The sequence below is a fragment of the Myxine glutinosa genome, chromosome 1 (assembly GCF_964187855.1).
Source record: "Myxine glutinosa chromosome 1, kmMyxGlut1.1, whole genome shotgun sequence".
Taxonomy (NCBI): domain Eukaryota; kingdom Metazoa; phylum Chordata; class Myxini; order Myxiniformes; family Myxinidae; genus Myxine; species Myxine glutinosa.
Genome location: NC_136261.1, coordinates 441126671 through 441144471, shown reverse-complemented (window position 1 = coordinate 441144471; position 17801 = coordinate 441126671). Strand labels below are relative to the sequence as shown.

Below are 17801 nucleotides of genomic sequence, written 5' to 3'. Positions count from 1 at the left end.
ACTGTCTCTAAACCCATACACTGTAGGTGTAGGCCCATCTTAAATACCCATCTTAAACAAAGGATGATGCAACCGACGATTACCAGACCAGCTTAACAATTTTACATAATCAACTTGGCAGTCGACAAGTAATGCGTCCATTTTAAACTGTCTTGCACCGATTAGCCAAACATGTAAAAATGCGATTTGAACTTGTCATTTTCAATGAACATGTACTCAGTCATGTGTGACAGCAATGATGCATGAAAGGCATCAATGGAAAGCTGAGGATCTCCTCATAATTGGTAAACCACATGTAAATTGTCAAACTAAATAACCTTTGCATATTAACCCCTTGAATTTGGATTACCTTTTTTTGATACGAACTGTATAGGAACTCTAAAATACAAGTCAGTTTTCTTTTTACAACCTCTTTGCATTTTTTTGATTTTAACCCTTTTATTGCACAGGTATCCCAGATTCTCACTTCCCCTTCAACTTTGTGACCTTTTGACCTCTGATGATGTCATCAATGACGTCATCAAAATTTGCATACCACCACTTTTTAGCCTGATGCAAGACCTTTCCAATGATACCCAACACAAGTGGTTTTATTAACGAAAAATACATAATAAAGGCATTCTTATTTCCCCTACCCCTAATTTTTGGCTCTAATCAAATCGGGATGCAAGTTCAGATTCGAGCCTATACAGTGAGTTTGCAAGAAGATCGGCCGAGTTAACAAGTCATTTCATATGCGGAATGTATATACCGACCCAAAAACACATAAGAAAAAAGTACAACATGTTTGACCACCTAAAACCTTAAATAGGCACATTTTTTCACTTTGGCCCCCCCTTCTAAGTGGTCTGAGAGGGTCAGTAACCAGTGTGGCAGCTACATTCAAGTGTAAGGTGTGCACAGAGGGAGCTGCAGATGGGAGAAATGTTGAGTTGGATCTTGGAGACGGCATGAAGCTGGAAGGTGTGAACACATTTTGCTACCCAGGAGACATGCTGAATGGAGAAGGTGGATCAGACTCGGCGACGGCTGCAAGAGTGAGAGTGCATGGAAGAGGTTTTGGGAACTGAGTGGCGCACTGACGAGGAGGGGAGTGTCGTTGAAGCTGAAGGGAAAGGTGTATGCTGCATGTGTGAGAAGTGTCATGATTTATCGGAGCGAGACATTGGTAATGAACGTAGAGCAGCAAAGAAGGCTGGAAAGGGTGGAAATGCGAATGGTTCGGTGGATGTGTGGAGTATCCTTAAGAGAAGACGACAAATGATGAATTGCGAAAGATGATGGGAAAAGAGCCTGTGATGGATGCTATGAAGAGAAACAGGTTCAGATGGTTTGGTCATGTGTTGAGGAAGGATGAAAGTAACTGATTGAGAAGAGTGATGGAAATAAATGTAGAAGGAAGTACAGGATGGGGAAGACCGAGAAAGACTTGGCTGAAGGTGGTGGCAGAAGAAATGCGGGCAAGAGGGTTAACAACGTGAGTTGTAGAAAATAGGGCAAAATGGAGGAGATTATCATGGGGCATGCAAGGCTAACCCCCACTCTAGCAGGGAAAATGGCCTAAAAATGCCTGTTGTTGTGGTTATTTCCTCAACCTATCCACCCTTCTTTGCCATTCTCTCTTTCCCCATCCGCACCAAATGATGAGCCCAATTTAGAAGGAATTTCAGCAATCTCCATGTCAAGCTCATCTGCACACCAATGTCCTCCCTCAGTTCATTCCATTCTCCTTCTATCCACCCTCTTCACCCCCACAATCCTCTTGACTCAGTTGTTCTTGCAAACCTGCAGACTCTGTTGTTGTCTCTTGGTCAGTGCCACAATCTCCAGACCCAGAACGTAGGCCGGTGTTACACACCACGTCAGAACTTTCCCTTTTAATCTCATTAAAATCTGTCTGCCATTACACAATGCACCCTCCTCCACATGTATGCACCAACCAGAATCCTCCTCTGCACCTCTGACTCTGACTTACCACCCCCGATTGCTGTTCCCCTCCAGATACTCAAACCTATTTCATTGTATGATCTCCTTCCCCTACAACCTGATATTCATTTTTTACTCTGCTGTCCAACCCACATCACCTCCGTCTTCTCCATGCTCATTTTCAGCCCAAGTTTCTCAAATGCCTCCTTCCACTCCCCCATACTTCCTGCATCTCCTGCCCACACTCCACCTCAACAGTGAGATCATCCTCAAACAATATCCTCCCCAGAATATCTTTCATGTTTACCTTTCTACTTTCCAGCTTCATCACCATGATAAACAGGAGTGAGCTGAGAGCACTTCCTTACCTCAAACCGAAGTTCACATTGAACTCCAACATCCGAGGACCAACCAAAACTCTTCTCTTTGTTCCGTCACTCCCATCTTCTGCTTCTTCCGTCACAGAAGCAGAACTTCTGCTTCCGTCACTCCCATCCATCTCAGCATCTCAGTGTCACCATCACCATGTCTCTCAGATTAAAGGCCTTCTACAGATCCACAAATCCCAAAGACATTTCACCTTGCACCTCCAACCGCTTCTCCGCCAGCTGTCTCAGCGTGAACATCCCTTCTGTCATTCCCCTACCCTTTCTGAACCCCTGCTGCTCTTCTCTGATCTCCTTCTCCACACTCTTCCTTTTCCTCCTGTCCAGAACCCTCTCCCTGACCATCATGACATGATGAAGGAATGTAATGCCCCTGTACTTCCCCAGATCTTGAACACCCCCATACCCTTTCATATCGGCACAATTAACCCCATCCTTCACGCCTCCGGAATTGACCCATCTCTCATACATACAGACTTGGCATTTAATATGGAATTTTTTTTTTCTTGACTTGGGTTTACTTTCTGAACTCAGTATATAAATCTGGTGAGTTTCTTTTACCCTTTGGTGATGTCTTTGTTGAAAGAACCATGTCACTGATTGTCTTTCACAGCAAGAAGTCAATAACAGGATTATATCGCAGGTGGCGTGACAAAATGTAAGGACAGGTCCATTTGACGATTGGCTTCACAATCGGGCATATAAGGGGTGTTGCGTTCTGTATTCGTGGAAAACAACTGCTGCACGTCCACAAAAGTTATTGCCGCTTCCTCTGGAGATAGTCCGTCAACTTGACAATGCTGTTTGTCATGGAGTGGTGGCTTTACGAAATTCTGGCATGAAACAGCATGCTATTGCTCGGCAGTATGGCATCACTCAAGGTCAGGTGTTAAAGATCCTGAAACGATATGCTAAGAGGGGTGTCCCTACTCCAATACCGAGGCCAGTACGTCCACGCAGAACCACAATTAGAGATGATCGCCAGCTGCACCGGTTAGTCTGCAATGGCCGTACCAAGTCAGCTAATCGGCTTAGGGCTGAGTGGCAGCAACTGACAAATGTGCCTGTATCCAGAAGGCTAGTCAACCAATGACTGGTTCAAGCAGGCTATCGTGCCAGGCGTCCCCTGAGAAAGCCACGCCTGACCAGACAACACAGCCAGCGCCGATTGCAGTGGGCCAGAGAGCACCATCAATGGCAGCCAGGACACTGGAATCACGTGACCTTCAGTGACGAGTCTAGATTTCTGGTCTATTGTCAAGATGGCCACGTCCGAGTGCGCAGACAAGTGCATGAAGCCCACAACGAAGATTGTATAGTGCCAAGAGTCCAAGCTGGAGGTGGTGGGGTGACCGTTTGGGCTGCTTTTCATGCAAGGGGAAAAACTGACCTGGTTGTTCTTAATGGAAACCTGAACCAGTTCAAGTACAGGGTCATTCTGGAAGAAACATTGCTTCCATTTGCTCGTGCAGCCTTTCGAGGAAACTTTGTCTTCCAAGATGACAGTGCACGGCCTCATCGTGCTCGCATGATCCAACGCTTTCTTGCTGACCGTGGTGTAGAGCATATGGAGTGGCCTGCCATGTCCCGGATATGAATCCGATAGAGAACTTGTGGGCAGAATTAACATGTCAAATCGACAACTAGGACCAGCAGCCAACCTCTGTGCGTGAATTGCAGCAGACTATTGTCACTGCATGGCAATCGATTCCTGTCCAAACCTTGGCAAATCTCGTGAACAGCATGCCTCGACGTGTACGTGCTCTCCTGAATGTTCGTGGGGGTTACACGAAGTACTGAACTGTAATTTAACTGTCTGTAATCCCATTTGTAATTTAGCTTTTGTTTTTGTTGAAAAATTTTTTGGCTAATGTGCAAAATAGAGATACTTCAGGAAAACGTACATAGGTTTAACACAGTACTGTCGGTGAATTGAATTCGATATCAGTTTTCATAACTTTCAAGGATCAATTTATTTGTTTCGAAATGTCAAATGTGCTTTTTGTTTCTTTTAAAGGTCACATTAACAAAATCTAGAATAATTTCAACATAATTCCAATGAACTTTTGGTTCTAAGTCATCTTGAAAAGTAAGTTCACCCCCACCAAAAAAATATTCCATATTAAATGCCAAGTCTGTACATTCAATAAAGTCTTTTTCCACCTGACTCCAACTTCTCCTGCTGCAATTACCATTTGTCTACATACATCAATGCCTAGCGCCCTTCCCTTTTTCGTCCTCTTCAATGCGTCCGCATTTCCGTCCGCATTTCCTCTTCCTTGATCTTCACTTTTCCTTCCACATGACTCTGCAGTTGCTGCTCGCTGTTGCTTCCTTCCAGATTCAGCAGCTCGTTGAAATTTCCTTCACACACTTTCAACCGTGCACCCCTCTCTGTCACTGGCCTTCCGCCCCCCATCCTTAAATCACCACCCCTCCCTTCATGTCTTTGCTATCCTCATTCCTGTCACGAGTCAATTTATGGATAAACTTCCTCCCTCCCTCCTCTTCAAACTTGTTGTACATTTCCTCTTTCATATCATTCCTTGCCTTATCTACATATTTTCTTGCTGCTTTCTTCTTCTGCCCATACAGGTGCAGCACCCCACATCAAGCTGTCTACCTCTATCATTGATCTTCAATGACCTCTTCCAAACCTGCTTATTTTCACCAACTGGCTTCGCTACTTCCTCTGTCCACCATACCTGGTTTATATCCATTGACAATGCACCCTTTCCTTGCGTCCTTCCAAACAACACTTCTGCAATTCCCTTACATGCCTCTCTGGTGGAAAATCAAGATATTTGTTGACATGTGATGTTGTATTAAAAGTTACTTACCAGACGTGGGTCGTAATCCGTCATCCTGAGAGTGGAGGCAGGAGAAATCACTGAACCCGATTCCATGGAAACTAGGAACATTTTCCAGCTGCACATTTTGGGATCCGAAAATCTTTTCACAGAAACTGGAAAGTTCCCAAATAACATTCTCCAAGTTGATGAAAATACTTCCCAAAAGAGAAGAACCTGCAATCTGGACATCTTGCGGCTTCGAAAATGAATTCATAAATTTACAGAAGTCAGCATACATTGCAAATTGTAATTTCTCCTTGGCGAGAGAGAGGAGCTCGGTCCACAATGGATCCGACTCAGTTATAGCTCGAATAACCTTCTGATTCTCAATTCCAAGCTTATCGATCACTGCTTGGGCTGTTTCTGCTCTCAGGCCTTGGGACTTGAGCCATTCCAAGAAGCTCTCCATTTCACCGATTACCTGCCAAGGATACAATGCTTATGTTAATCACAGAAAAGTTACATATGTTATTTTCTTCCCTCAATTTGGAACGTTTTGCGAGTTATCTTAACCAATTTAATAACATACCCAGCTAAACGGTAAACTTATCCAGCTTGATCGCCACATTTAGACTGACAGTATACGTAAGAGACAGCCACACTCACCTTTGAGCTGTGAAGCATGGTCACAAATAAATGATTTGCTCGTACCTTATCCTGATGAGCCCAAAATAAGGCGGTAAGCTGCATCGGCCACTCTAATTCCATGTATTTGTGACCAAAAATCTGTCTTCAAAGACCTGAACAGCACATGGATGCGATCCGAGTTTGAAGATGTGTTGACGTAATTTACGCATTTGACATCAGCTTCACGTCGCGTTCAGCGTCCGAATTGATCCTCTTGTTTAATACACACGTACACATAAAACCTGTTTATATTTTCCTCTCAATGCAATTGTCTCACACACCTGCACTAAGAAGTCTCTATTTTCCTGGAAGTTAAACTTTTCAGGTTCAACATACATGATCCTGTCATCTCAGAAACTTACAGTTGTATGTAACTGTCTGCAGCCAGGGATTAAATAAAATATAATAAAAATAATAATAATAATAACAACAACTTTATTTGGTTCCTTATTCAAGACATTTAAACCTTAAATATAGAGTGCTATTTAAATCAGTGGGATACTGGGTTTGCTTCTGAGCACCAATCAGATCAATCCGAGGTGGGATGGGTGAGAGGCCGACTCACGGAATAACATTCAAATTTGCTTTCAGTTTATTCCTGGTCTTTCATTTTGTGCCAGTCACAAGTGAAAACCCTGACTCACACAGGTATGTGGTGGTGAAAGGTAACAGTAACTTCATTGCCCGCTCTGACTGATTCCCCTGTCACTGTAAATCAAACTTAATAAAGTCGGGGTCATATTTTCTGACGATGTGTTTCACCTCCTTTTAGCGACTCCTGATTGCAAAACCGGTTTGCAGAGTGTTTAGCTTTGTCGGCTCAGTGTATTTGGTATACCTCCCCAGAATCCAGATGATCCCTGTTGTATCCTTGAGAACCACATATACCGAGTATCCCAGTCTATTATTCCAGTATTCCTGTCAAAGTACTTCTCATTGTATGTTTATCGCATATATTTATGACAAATTAATTGCGGAAATATTTTTCCTCATGGGGAGTTGATCATCCATATTAAATTTCGCATTGATCCATTCTGCAGTTTTGGAGAAGAAAAAAGTTGAATGTTTTCCTCAACTCCAAGATGGCCGCCAAATTACATGACTGATGCCATCATAGGTCACAAATATATTTGCCACATCAGTCGTTAATCATATGCATGAAATTTTGCATTGATCTATTAAGAGGTATGTGCAATGATGATTGGAAACCTCTTGGTGAACGTCATCTCGGGATATGCTCCGCAGGTTGGTCGGAGCGATGAAGAGAAGACCAGGTTCTGGTGTGCGATAGAGAAACTGATGGAAAACGTGAAAGATGAGGAAGTTGTTGTGGTAGGAGGAGACCCAAATGGACATGTGGGAAGGAGTATGGACAGTTTTGAGGGAGTTCATGGGGGTTACGGATATGGTGTGAGAAATGGAGAAGGTGAAAGGATTTTGGAGTTTGCTGATGGAGATGAATTGTTGATTTGTAATACACAGTTCCAGAAAGAGGATAATAAGCTTGATACATACACGTCAGGTGGGTCGACGCCAACCGTTGACTACCTGATGGTGCGTAGGCGAGATAGGGGCACCTCCGGGACACAAAGGTGATCCCGGGGGAGGAGGCTGTTTCACAGCACCACTTGGTTGTCTGCGACATAAGGGTGAAAGGTGTGAGGAGAGCTCGGCGGGTGAAGTACCAACCGAGAATGAAGGTGTGGAGGTTGAAAGAGGTGACAGTAAGGGAGGCATTAAAAGAGAGGCTGAGTAGGGTAGAGGATGATGTGATTGAGCTTGAAAGTGATTGGATGTCAATGAAAGATAGTCTGTTGGGAGCCGTTGGTGAGGTATGTGGATGGACAAAAGGACCACCGAGGCACTCGGAAACATGGTGGTGGGATGATGAAGTTGGAAAGAGGGTTGATGAGAAGAGGAAGAAGTTCAAGGAGTGGCAGAAGAGGAAGGGTACGGGAGCAGAAAAAGCAGAGCATGAAAGTCATAAGGCAGCCAAGAAGGCTGCAAGAAAAGAGGCAGCAAAGGCGCAGGAGGCATGTCGGAAAATGTTTGGAGAACGCTTGGATTCGGAAGAGGGTCAGAGAGCGGTATTCAGGATTGCAAACAGATAGCGAAAGAGGTGTGATGTGATGGGGGTGAGTTGCTTGAAGGATTAAGTGGGACAAATCGTTGTGGGCCAAGATGGGATTAAAGGAAGATGGAAAAGATATATGGAAATGCTGTTGAATACAGAGAATGAATGGGATGGCAACATAGAGTAACCCAGTTTTAGGACCGGCAGAGAAGATAACTGAGAAGGAAGTTGAGGAAGCGATAAAAGCAATGAAGAGTAGAAAAGTGGGAGCGCCGACGGGAGTTGTGGGAGATATGTTGAATGCAGCAGTAAGTTGGGGTGTGAACAGAATGACAGAGATCTGTAATCTGGTGGTGAAAGAAGGCCGCATTCCAGTGGCTTGGGAACTGAGTACCCTCGTCCTTCTATACAAGGGGAAAGGTGACCCTCTGGAGTGTGGCTCAAACCGAGCGATAAAGTTATTGGAGCATGGCATGAAGGTATTGGAAAGGGTGTTGGAGAGGAGGATAAGGAAGAAGGTGAAGATCGACGAAATGCAGTTTGGATTTATGCCAGGAAGAGGAATGACAGACACGCTCTTTATTGTGAGGCAGTTGCAGGAGAAGTACATGGAGAAGAGGAAGAAGTTGTTTCTTGGGTTTGTTGATCTGGAGAAAGCATTCGATGGGGTTCCACGCGAAGTATTGACATGGGCATTGAGGAAGTTGGGCGTGGAGGAATGGTTGATCAGAGTGGTGATGGCAATGTACAAAAGAGCGTGCACAGCTGTAAGGATGAAGGACGGGAACAGTGGTGAGTTTGAGGTGAAGGTGGGAGTGCATCAGGGTTCGGTACGAAGTCCACTACTATTTGAGGCTGTGATGGAGGTGCTGGCCCAGAATGTAAAGGAGGGTTTACTGTGGGAGTTGTTGTGCGCAGATGATCTGGTGTTGATTGCGGAAAGTATGGATAGACTGAAGGAAAAGCTGAACAAGTGGAAGGAATGTATGGAGACAAAAGGTCTGAAGGTGAATATCGGAAAGACGAAGGTGATGGCAAGTTGTAAAGCATGTGGTGAAGTGGAAAGAACTGGGAAGTGGCCATGTGCTGTGTGCAGGAAGGGTGTTGGAGTGAACTCCATTCAATCTACAATGTGCGCTGAGTGGGTTCATCAAAAATGTCGTGGTCTGAGAGGGTCATTAACCAGTGTGGCAGCTACATTCAAATGTAAGGTGTGCACAGAGGGAGCTGCAGATGGAGGAAATGTTGAGTTGGATCTTGGAGACGGTGTGAAGCTGGAAGGTGTGAAAACATTTTGCTTCCTCGGAGACATGCTGAATGGAGAAGGTGGATCAGACTCTGCAACGGTTGCTCGAGTGAGATGTGCATGGAAGAAGTTTCGGGAACTGAGTGGTGTACTGACGAGGAGGGGAGTGTCATTGAAGCTGAAGGGAAAGGTGTACGCTGCATGTGTGAGAAGTGTTATGATTTATGGGAGCGAGACATGGGTAATGAACGTAGAGCAGCAACGAAGGCTGGAAAGGGTGGAAATGCGAATGGTTCCATGGATGTGCGGAGTGTCGTTGAGAGAGAGGAAGACAAAGGATGAATAGCGAAAGATGATGGGAATAGAGCCTGTGTTTGATGCTGTGAAGAGGAACAGGTTGAGATGGTTTGGTCATGTGTTGAGGAAGGATGAAAGTGACTGGTTGAGAAGAGTGATGGAAATGAATGTAAAAGGAAGTGGAGAACAGTGAAGACCGAGAAAGACTTGGCTAAAGATGGTGGAAGAAGAAATGCGGGCAAGGGGGTTGACAAGGAGAGATGCAGAAAATAGGGCAAAATGGAGAAGATTGTCATGGGGACCGCAAGGCTGACCCCCGCTCTTGCAGGGAAAATGGCCTTAAAATGCATGTTTTTGTTGTTGTATTAAGAGGTACTCTGCAATGTATTATTACTTGCGAAAATCATTTTTTTCGCAAGTATTAATATATTCCTGAGTCTTACAAATAAGATCTTTCAAATATATTGGTTGGTCTTGTGCGTTATTCTGTCTGTCTGTCTGTCTGTCTGGCTGTATGTCAGTCGCCTGCAGGTCACAATTTTCAATCGATCTTCGCAAAACTTCATGAAATGGTAGAATTGGTCATAAGCAAGATGCCTATTGTTTTTGGGTCAAAAGGTCAATAGGTCAAAGGCAAAAGGTCACCAACTTTGTTAAATTTCTAAAATCCTTAATTTTCATCCGATTGACTTGAAATTTTAAGAGAATTTGCATATCTCATCAATAAAGTCAACCACCAAGTATTTTTGAGGTCTACCTTGGTCAAAAGGTCAACATCGGCCAAATTTCTAAAATCCTCAATTTTTATCTGATCGACTTGAAATTTTAAAAGGATTTGCATATCTGGTTACTGAATTCAAACCACAACTTGTTTTGAGGTCTACACAGGCCAAACGATCAACATCGGCCAGATTTATAAAATCATTAATTTTCATCCGATTGACTTGAAATTTTAAGAGAATTTGCATACCAGGTCACTGAATCCAACCACTAATTACTTTTGAGGTCATCATAGGCCAACAACCTATTTTAGGGATTTCACAAGTATCGTGCTATGCACGACATAGTTCTTGTTTAATTTTTTACTTGATTTCAAGATGGCAGTCAAACCATATGACTGATGACATAATAGTTTGCAAATATTTTCCCCCCACTAGTTTGTTCACATGTGTTTCAAGTTTTGTATGAATCCAATAGGCAGTTTCGCATTTTTTTTTTTTTAGTTTTATTTTTAATCCAATAGGGCCACCAAATCACATGACCCATAAAAAAAAAATTTCCACAAACTTTTATTCCCATACCGAGGTAATCATATTTTTTTAATTTCGCCTTTATCTTTTCAGCGGTTATAGAGATGTTTAAAGCTTGACATAATAAGCAATGGCAATTACATAACTTTACCTACAAAATGCAAGTCAAAACTGCAAAAACAAAATTCATGATGCACCAAGCTAAATTGGTATCTACAATGAGTTAACATTTCGTGGAGCTATCTAGAACAGTTTTGTCTGAATAATCTCCAGAAAATGTGTTACAAGAACAATAGGCTTCTAGTGGGAACCTCACAGGAAGCCTGGTTAACCCGATACCATAACTGGCAACTTTAGTCAGCTTCACTATGTTAACAAATATAATTTCGTTCAAAAATTTTGGAGATTAGCAAAACTATACATTTTTGGAATATTCAGAGCATGAGGAATCCAAAAATTAATGTTGGCATTTGTGTAGACACCTTTGCGAAAATGACACTCAGGACAGTGATGAAGATAGTCAGGTGCACTTTGTTAACAAATATAATTTTGTTCAAAATTTTGGGATAAGGAAACCTGTACATTTTTGGAATCATCAGAGCATGGAGAATAAGAAAATCAATGTTGGCATTTGCACAGACACGTGCATGTCCGCCATTTTGGATTTTCAAAATGGCTGCCATAAAATACATATTTTGCACCATCTCGGCTTCTAGTCAACCTAGAAACTTGATTAAATATGCTAATCCTATGTTTTCTGGGCCAAGGAATCCAATAAAGGACTCAAAATAGTGCTCAGGATTAAAGAAAAGCAACAAACAAAGGCAATTGAAAGCCATTGTCTTTATATTTGTGATACAACTGTATTACATAATACATGATATTGCAAGTCCTTTAAAGTTATAGGTATGGGTTATAAAGCAAGAAAGCAGCCTTGTTAGTATCAGATTGAACTAAAAGTCCTATACACAGGATCTACTAGGTCTATACCATTCAGGAATATGCTTTTACAGATCTTCATCACTGTCCTGAGTGTCATTTTCGCAAAGGTGTCTACGCAAATACCAACATAAATTTTTGGATTCCTCATGCTCTGAATATTCAAAAAATATAGTTTTGCTAATTTCCCAAAAAATTGAACGAAAAAACAGTGAACCTGACTACTTGGTACATCCAACAAAAAGAACCAATAACACCGTACAACTACGCAAAGTTATGTTATTGTAAAATTAAAATTCAGACAACTTATCATAATATACAGTTTCTGAAATAGTGGAGCATGACGCTCGAGTGTCCAGTTCCATTATGTCTGTGTGACCTACCGACCGTCACACTGAGTGCAACCGCTGGGGTTCAGCTTACGAAGAAGCGGAGCCGCTCGGGCTCGAACTGTGAAGAAGAGGAACACCGTCAAATAGGTTTACAGGAACGTTTGGGTCTCATACAGAAGGCGTTTTATTCGTTGACTCCGTGAAACTACAACATGAGAAACAAACAGCAAATTACCAACAAATCGCCATTATTGCAGTTCACACATTCGGCTTCAATACAAACAATCATGCAGCAGTTTGTCGTTCTGCACGATAAATCAGCAATGCCAATGCAATGGCGAAACACAAACCATTTGCAAAGCATTTACCTCACAAAGCGGAAAATGTACATAAAATCAATTTCTTACAGCTTAAGCAGCAAATGTATTATGTATCTATCTATATAATTATAAAATTGAAATCTTGCGTATTTGTATGTAACATTCGATTGGTCCGGGGGCGTGGCTTACCCCCTTTGAGAGAGTAGTAATATCCACCATTTTATTAACTCGAATAGCTTTGAGGCCTGTTTTGTAGGCCCGTGGTGTCTTGCTCTCTCTCTCAGTTTTATTTCAAATCAAATTCTATATATCATTTCGTTTTTCACAGTCGCTAACATAGTTTTAGACTCGGTTGAAAAAAAACGGGAAGAAAATCCGATGAAAGTTTCCGTTTATAGAACGAAATGAATTCTGAAAGGCTTGTATCTTCAAGGCCATTGAGTCTGTTTCACGCCTTTATCTTCAATCTAAGTCGCCATCTGATTTCATTTTTATCGATGGTTTTAGACTCGGTAAAAGAAATAATTGAGAACATTCACGCACACACGGGAAATTGCAGAGATATATTTTTAAAATCGCGCCACGTTGATATACGAAAATACACCGCCTAAAATAACAGGCATACAGTATATATCTTCGTCATTTCATTCAACATTATTACCCGGAAGTAAAATATGTTTCAGGAAACTACCGAGAGATATTTCTTCGATTTTTTTTATTATTTATATGCGCATACACTTTAAATAGGTTTATTTGAAATCTTTAATTTTCACAATGTAATTTATTTGTCATTTGATGATCGGCAAAACCATAGCACAAACACAATACTATTTGCAGGAAGAATGTCGTATCAACCCTCTGACGGCGCTACGGACGCGGACAACGAATCACACCTCACGTCTATGGACGCGAATAGCAACATCCGCACGAATCAGTCATCAATGATTTTCATTGACGTGCCTGGAGGCACAGGGAAGACGTTTCTTATCAACCTGATTCTCTCTAAAGTGAGAGCGAGCGGAGAAGTTGCCCCCTGCGGTGGCCTCATCTGGCATAGCTGCTACCCTCATGCCTGGTGGAAGAACAGCGCACTCAAGGTTCCAAATCCCTCTGACACCGAGGGAAGATGGCGTATGCAACATCGATAAAAATTCCACTATCGCAGACCTCTTTCGAAGTACAAAACCCATCGTGTGGGATGAGTGTCCAATGATCAGGAGAGAGAGTTTCGAGGCTGTGGATCGCACGTTGCATGATGTATGTGACAAAGATGAGCCTTTTGGAGGGATCTTGATGATATGCTGTGGTGATTTCCGTCAACGTGATCGGAGATAAGGGCCGAAATCACGTGTCACAGGTAATTGATTTAGAACGCTGGAGAGGTGAGCCTTATGGCTTGCTGGCCCAAATAATCTCCCTGATGATGTCCAGCGTTCGCTTTAGTTCTATTCTCATATCTATTCAAACTGACATTGACCCAACGGGTCATGGGTCGTCTAGGGTAGCATCATCGTCATCATTGGCTGAGGGGTAGCATCATTGGCTGAGGCGTAGCATCATTGGCTGAGGGGTAGCATCATTGGCTGAGGGGTAGCATCATTGGCTGAGGGGTAGCATCATTGGCTGAGGGGTAGCATCATTGGCTGAGGGGTAGCATCATTGGCTGAGGTGTAGCATCATTGGCTGAGGGGTCACATCATTGGCTGAGGGGTGGCATCATTGGCTGAGGGGTAGCATCATTGGCTGAGGGGTAGCATCATTGGCTGAGGGGTAGCATCATTGGCTGAGGGGTAGCATCATTGGCTGAGGGGTAGCATCATTGGCTGAGGGGTAGCATCATTGGCTGAGGTGTAGCATCATTGGCTGAGGGGTGACATCATTGGCTGAGGGGCGGCATCATTGGCTGAGGGGCGACATCATTGGCTGAGGGGTGGCATCATTGGCTGAGGGGCGACATCATTGGCTGAGGGGTGACATCATTGGCTGAGGGGCGACATCATTGGCTGAGGGGCGACATCATTGGCTGAGGGGCGACATCATTGGCTGAGGGGCGACATCATTGGCTGAGGGGCGGCATCATTGGCTGAGGGGCGACATCATTGGCTGAGGGGCGACATCATTGGCTGAGGTGCGACATCATTGGCTGAGGGGCGACATCATTGGCTGAGGGGCGACATCATTGGCTGAGGGGCGACATCATTGGCTGAGGGGCGACATCATTGGCTGAGGGGCGACATCATTGGCTGAGGGGCGACATCATTGGCTGAGGGGTGACATCATTGGCTGAGGGGCGGCATCATTGGCTGAGGGGCGGCATCATTGGCTGAGGGGCGACATCATTGGCTGAGGGGTAGCATCATTGGCTGAGGGGTAGCATCATTGGCTGAGGGGTAGCATCATTGGCTGAGGGGCGACATCATTGGCTGAGGGACGACATCATTGGCTGAGGGGTGACATCATTGGCTGAGGGGCGGCATCATTGGCTGAGGGGCGACATCATTGGCTGAGGGGTAGCATCATTGGTTGAGGGGTAGCATCATTGGCTGAGGGGTAGCATCATTGGCTGAGGGGTAGCATCATTGGCTGAGGGGTAGCATCATTGGCTGAGGGGCGACATCATTGGCTGAGGTGTAGCATCATTGGCTGAGGGGTGACATCATTGGCTGAGGTGTAGCATCATTGGCTGAGGGGCGACATCATTGGCTGAGGGGCGACATCATTGGATGAGGGGCGACATCATTGGCTGAGGTGTAGCATCATTGGCTGAGGGGCGACATCATTGGCTGAGGGGCGACATCATTGGCTGAGGTGTAGCATCATTGGCTGAGGGGCGACATCATTGGCTGAGGTGTAGCATCATTGGCTGAGGGGTGACATCATTGGCTGAGGTGTAGCATCATTGGCTGAGGGGTAGCATCATTGGCTGAGGGGTAGCATCATTGGCTGAGGGGTAGCATCATTGGCTGAGGGGTAGCATCATTGGCTGAGGGGTCACATCATTGGCTGAGGGGTAGCATCATTGGCTGAGGGGTGGCATCATTGGCTGAGGGGTAGCATCATTGGCTGAGGGGTAGCATCATTGGCTGAGGGGTAGCATCATTGGCTGAGGGGTCACATCATTGGCTGAGGGGTAGCATCATTGGCTGAGGGGCGACATCATTGGCTGAGGTGTAGCATCATTGGCTGAGGGGTAGCATCATTGGCTGAGGGGTAGCATCATTGGCTGAGGGGTAGCATCATTGGCTGAGGGGTCACATCATTGGCTGAGGCGTAGCATCATTGGCTGAGGGGCGACATCATTGGCTGAGGTGTAGCATCATTGGCTGAGGGGTAGCATCATTGGCTGAGGGGTGACATCATTGGCTGAGGGGTAGCATCATTGGCTGAGGGGTAGCATCATTGGCTGAGGGGTAGCATCATTGGCTGAGGGGTAGCATCATTGGCTGAGGGGTCACATCATTGGCTGAGGGGTAGCATCATTGGCTGAGGGGTAGCATCATTGGCTGAGGGGTGGCATCATTGGCTGAGGGGTGACATCATTGGCTGAGGGGTAACATCATTGGCTGAGGGGTAGCATCATTGGCTGAGGGGTCACATCATTGGCTGAGGGGTAGCATCATTGGCTGAGGGGTAGCATCATTGGCTGAGGGGTCACATCATTGGCTGAGGGGTCACATCATTGGCTGAGGGGTAGCATCATTGGCTGAGGGGTAGCATCATTGGCTGAGGGGTCACATCATTGGCTGAGGGGTAGCATCATTGGCTGAGGGGTGGCATCATTGGCTGAGGTGTAGCATCATTGGCTGAGGGGTCACATCATTGGCTGAGGGGTAGCATCATTGGCTGAGGGGTAGCATCATTGGCTGAGGGGTGGCATCATTGGCTGAGGTGTAGCATCATTGGCTGAGGGGTCACATCATTGGCTGAGGGGTAGCATCATTGGCTGAGGGGTAGCATCATTGGCTGAGGGGTCACATCATTGGCTGAGGGGTCACATCATTGGCTGAGGGGTAGCATCATTGGCTGAGGGGTAGCATCATTGGCTGAGGGGTCACATCATTGGCTGAGGGGTCACATCATTGGCTGAGGGGTAGCATCATTGGCTGAGGGGTAGCATCATTGGCTGAGGGGCGACATCATTGGCTGAGGTGTAGCATCATTGGCTGAGGGGTGACATCATTGGCTGAGGTGTAGCATCATTGGCTGAGGGGCGACATCATTGGCTGAGGGGCGACATCATTGGCTGAGGGGCGACATCATTGGCTGAGGTGTAGCATCATTGGCTGAGGGGCGACATCATTGGCTGAGGGGCGACATCATTGGCTGAGGTGTAGCATCATTGGCTGAGGGGCAACATCATTGGCTGAGGTGTAGCATCATTGGCTGAGGGGTGACATCATTGGCTGAGGGGTAGCATCATTGGCTGAGGGGTAGCATCATTGGCTGAGGGGTAGCATCATTGGCTGAGGGGTAGCATCATTGGCTGAGGGGTAGCATCATTGGCTGAGGGGTCACATCATTGGCTGAGGGGTAGCATCATTGGCTGAGGGGTGGCATCATTGGCTGAGGGGTAGCATCATTGGCTGAGGGGTAGCATCATTGGCTGAGGGGTAGCATCATTGGCTGAGGGGTCACATCATTGGCTGAGGGGTAGCATCATTGGCTGAGGGGCGACATCATTGGCTGAGGTGTAGCATCATTGGCTGAGGGGTAGCATCATTGGCTGAGGGGTAGCATCATTGGCTGAGGGGTAGCATCATTGGCTGAGCAGTCACATCATTGGCTGAGGGGTAGCATCATTGGCTGAGGGGCGACATCATTGGCTGAGGTGTAGCATCATTGGCTGAGGGGTAGCATCATTGGCTGAGGGGTGACATCATTGGCTGAGGGGTAACATCATTGGCTGAGGGGTAGCATCATTGGCTGAGGGGTCACATCATTGGCTGAGGGGTAGCATCATTGGCTGAGGGGTAGCATCATTGGCTGAGGTGTAGCATCATTGGCTGAGGGGTAGCATCATTGGCTGAGGGGTAGCATCATTGGCTGAGGGGTAGCATCATTGGCTGAGGGGTAGCATCATTGGCTGAGGGGTAGCATCATTGGCTGAGGGGTCACATCATTGGCTGAGGGGTAGCATCATTGGCTGAGGGGTAGCATCATTGGCTGAGGGGTGGCATCATTGGCTGAGGGGTGACATCATTGGCTGAGGGGTAACATCATTGGCTGAGGGGTAGCATCATTGGCTGAGGGGTCACATCATTGGCTGAGGGGTAGCATCATTGGCTGAGGGGTAGCATCATTGGCTGAGGGGTCACATCATTGGCTGAGGGGTCACATCATTGGCTGAGGGGTAGCATCATTGGCTGAGGGGTAGCATCATTGGCTGAGGGGTCACATCATTGGCTGAGGGGTAGCATCATTGGCTGAGGGGTGGCATCATTGGCTGAGGTGTAGCATCATTGGCTGAGGGGTCACATCATTGGCTGAGGGGTAGCATCATTGGCTGAGGGGTAGCATCATTGGCTGAGGGGTGGCATCATTGGCTGAGGTGT

At 45.6% G+C, this 17801-nt stretch overlaps 2 protein-coding genes and 1 long non-coding RNA gene across 4 annotated transcripts in view; 1 reads left to right on the top strand and 2 right to left on the bottom strand.

Annotated features, from left to right (window-relative positions):
- The window catches only part of LOC137419619 (uncharacterized), a 34445-nt gene extending 22311 nt beyond the window's left edge, over window positions 1–12134 (bottom strand). The window contains exons 1-2 of one of the 2 annotated variants that reach the window (XM_078771079.1): window positions 11981–12134; window positions 5153–5585 (exon numbers count right to left, since the gene is read on the bottom strand). The gene's annotated coding sequence lies outside the window, so the exon portion shown is untranslated. Of the gene's footprint in view, window positions 1–5152; window positions 5586–5693; window positions 5775–11980 lie in introns of those variants that run through there. The other variant, XM_078771078.1, reaches the window with a different exon arrangement.
- LOC144889694 (uncharacterized) overlaps window positions 1–17801 on the bottom strand; it is a 798143-nt gene that overhangs the window by 216377 nt on the left and 563965 nt on the right. The gene's annotated exons all lie outside the window — the stretch shown is intronic.
- The window catches only part of LOC137418362 (E3 ubiquitin-protein ligase Midline-1-like), a 466393-nt gene that overhangs the window by 329659 nt on the left and 118933 nt on the right, over window positions 1–17801 (top strand). The gene's annotated exons all lie outside the window — the stretch shown is intronic.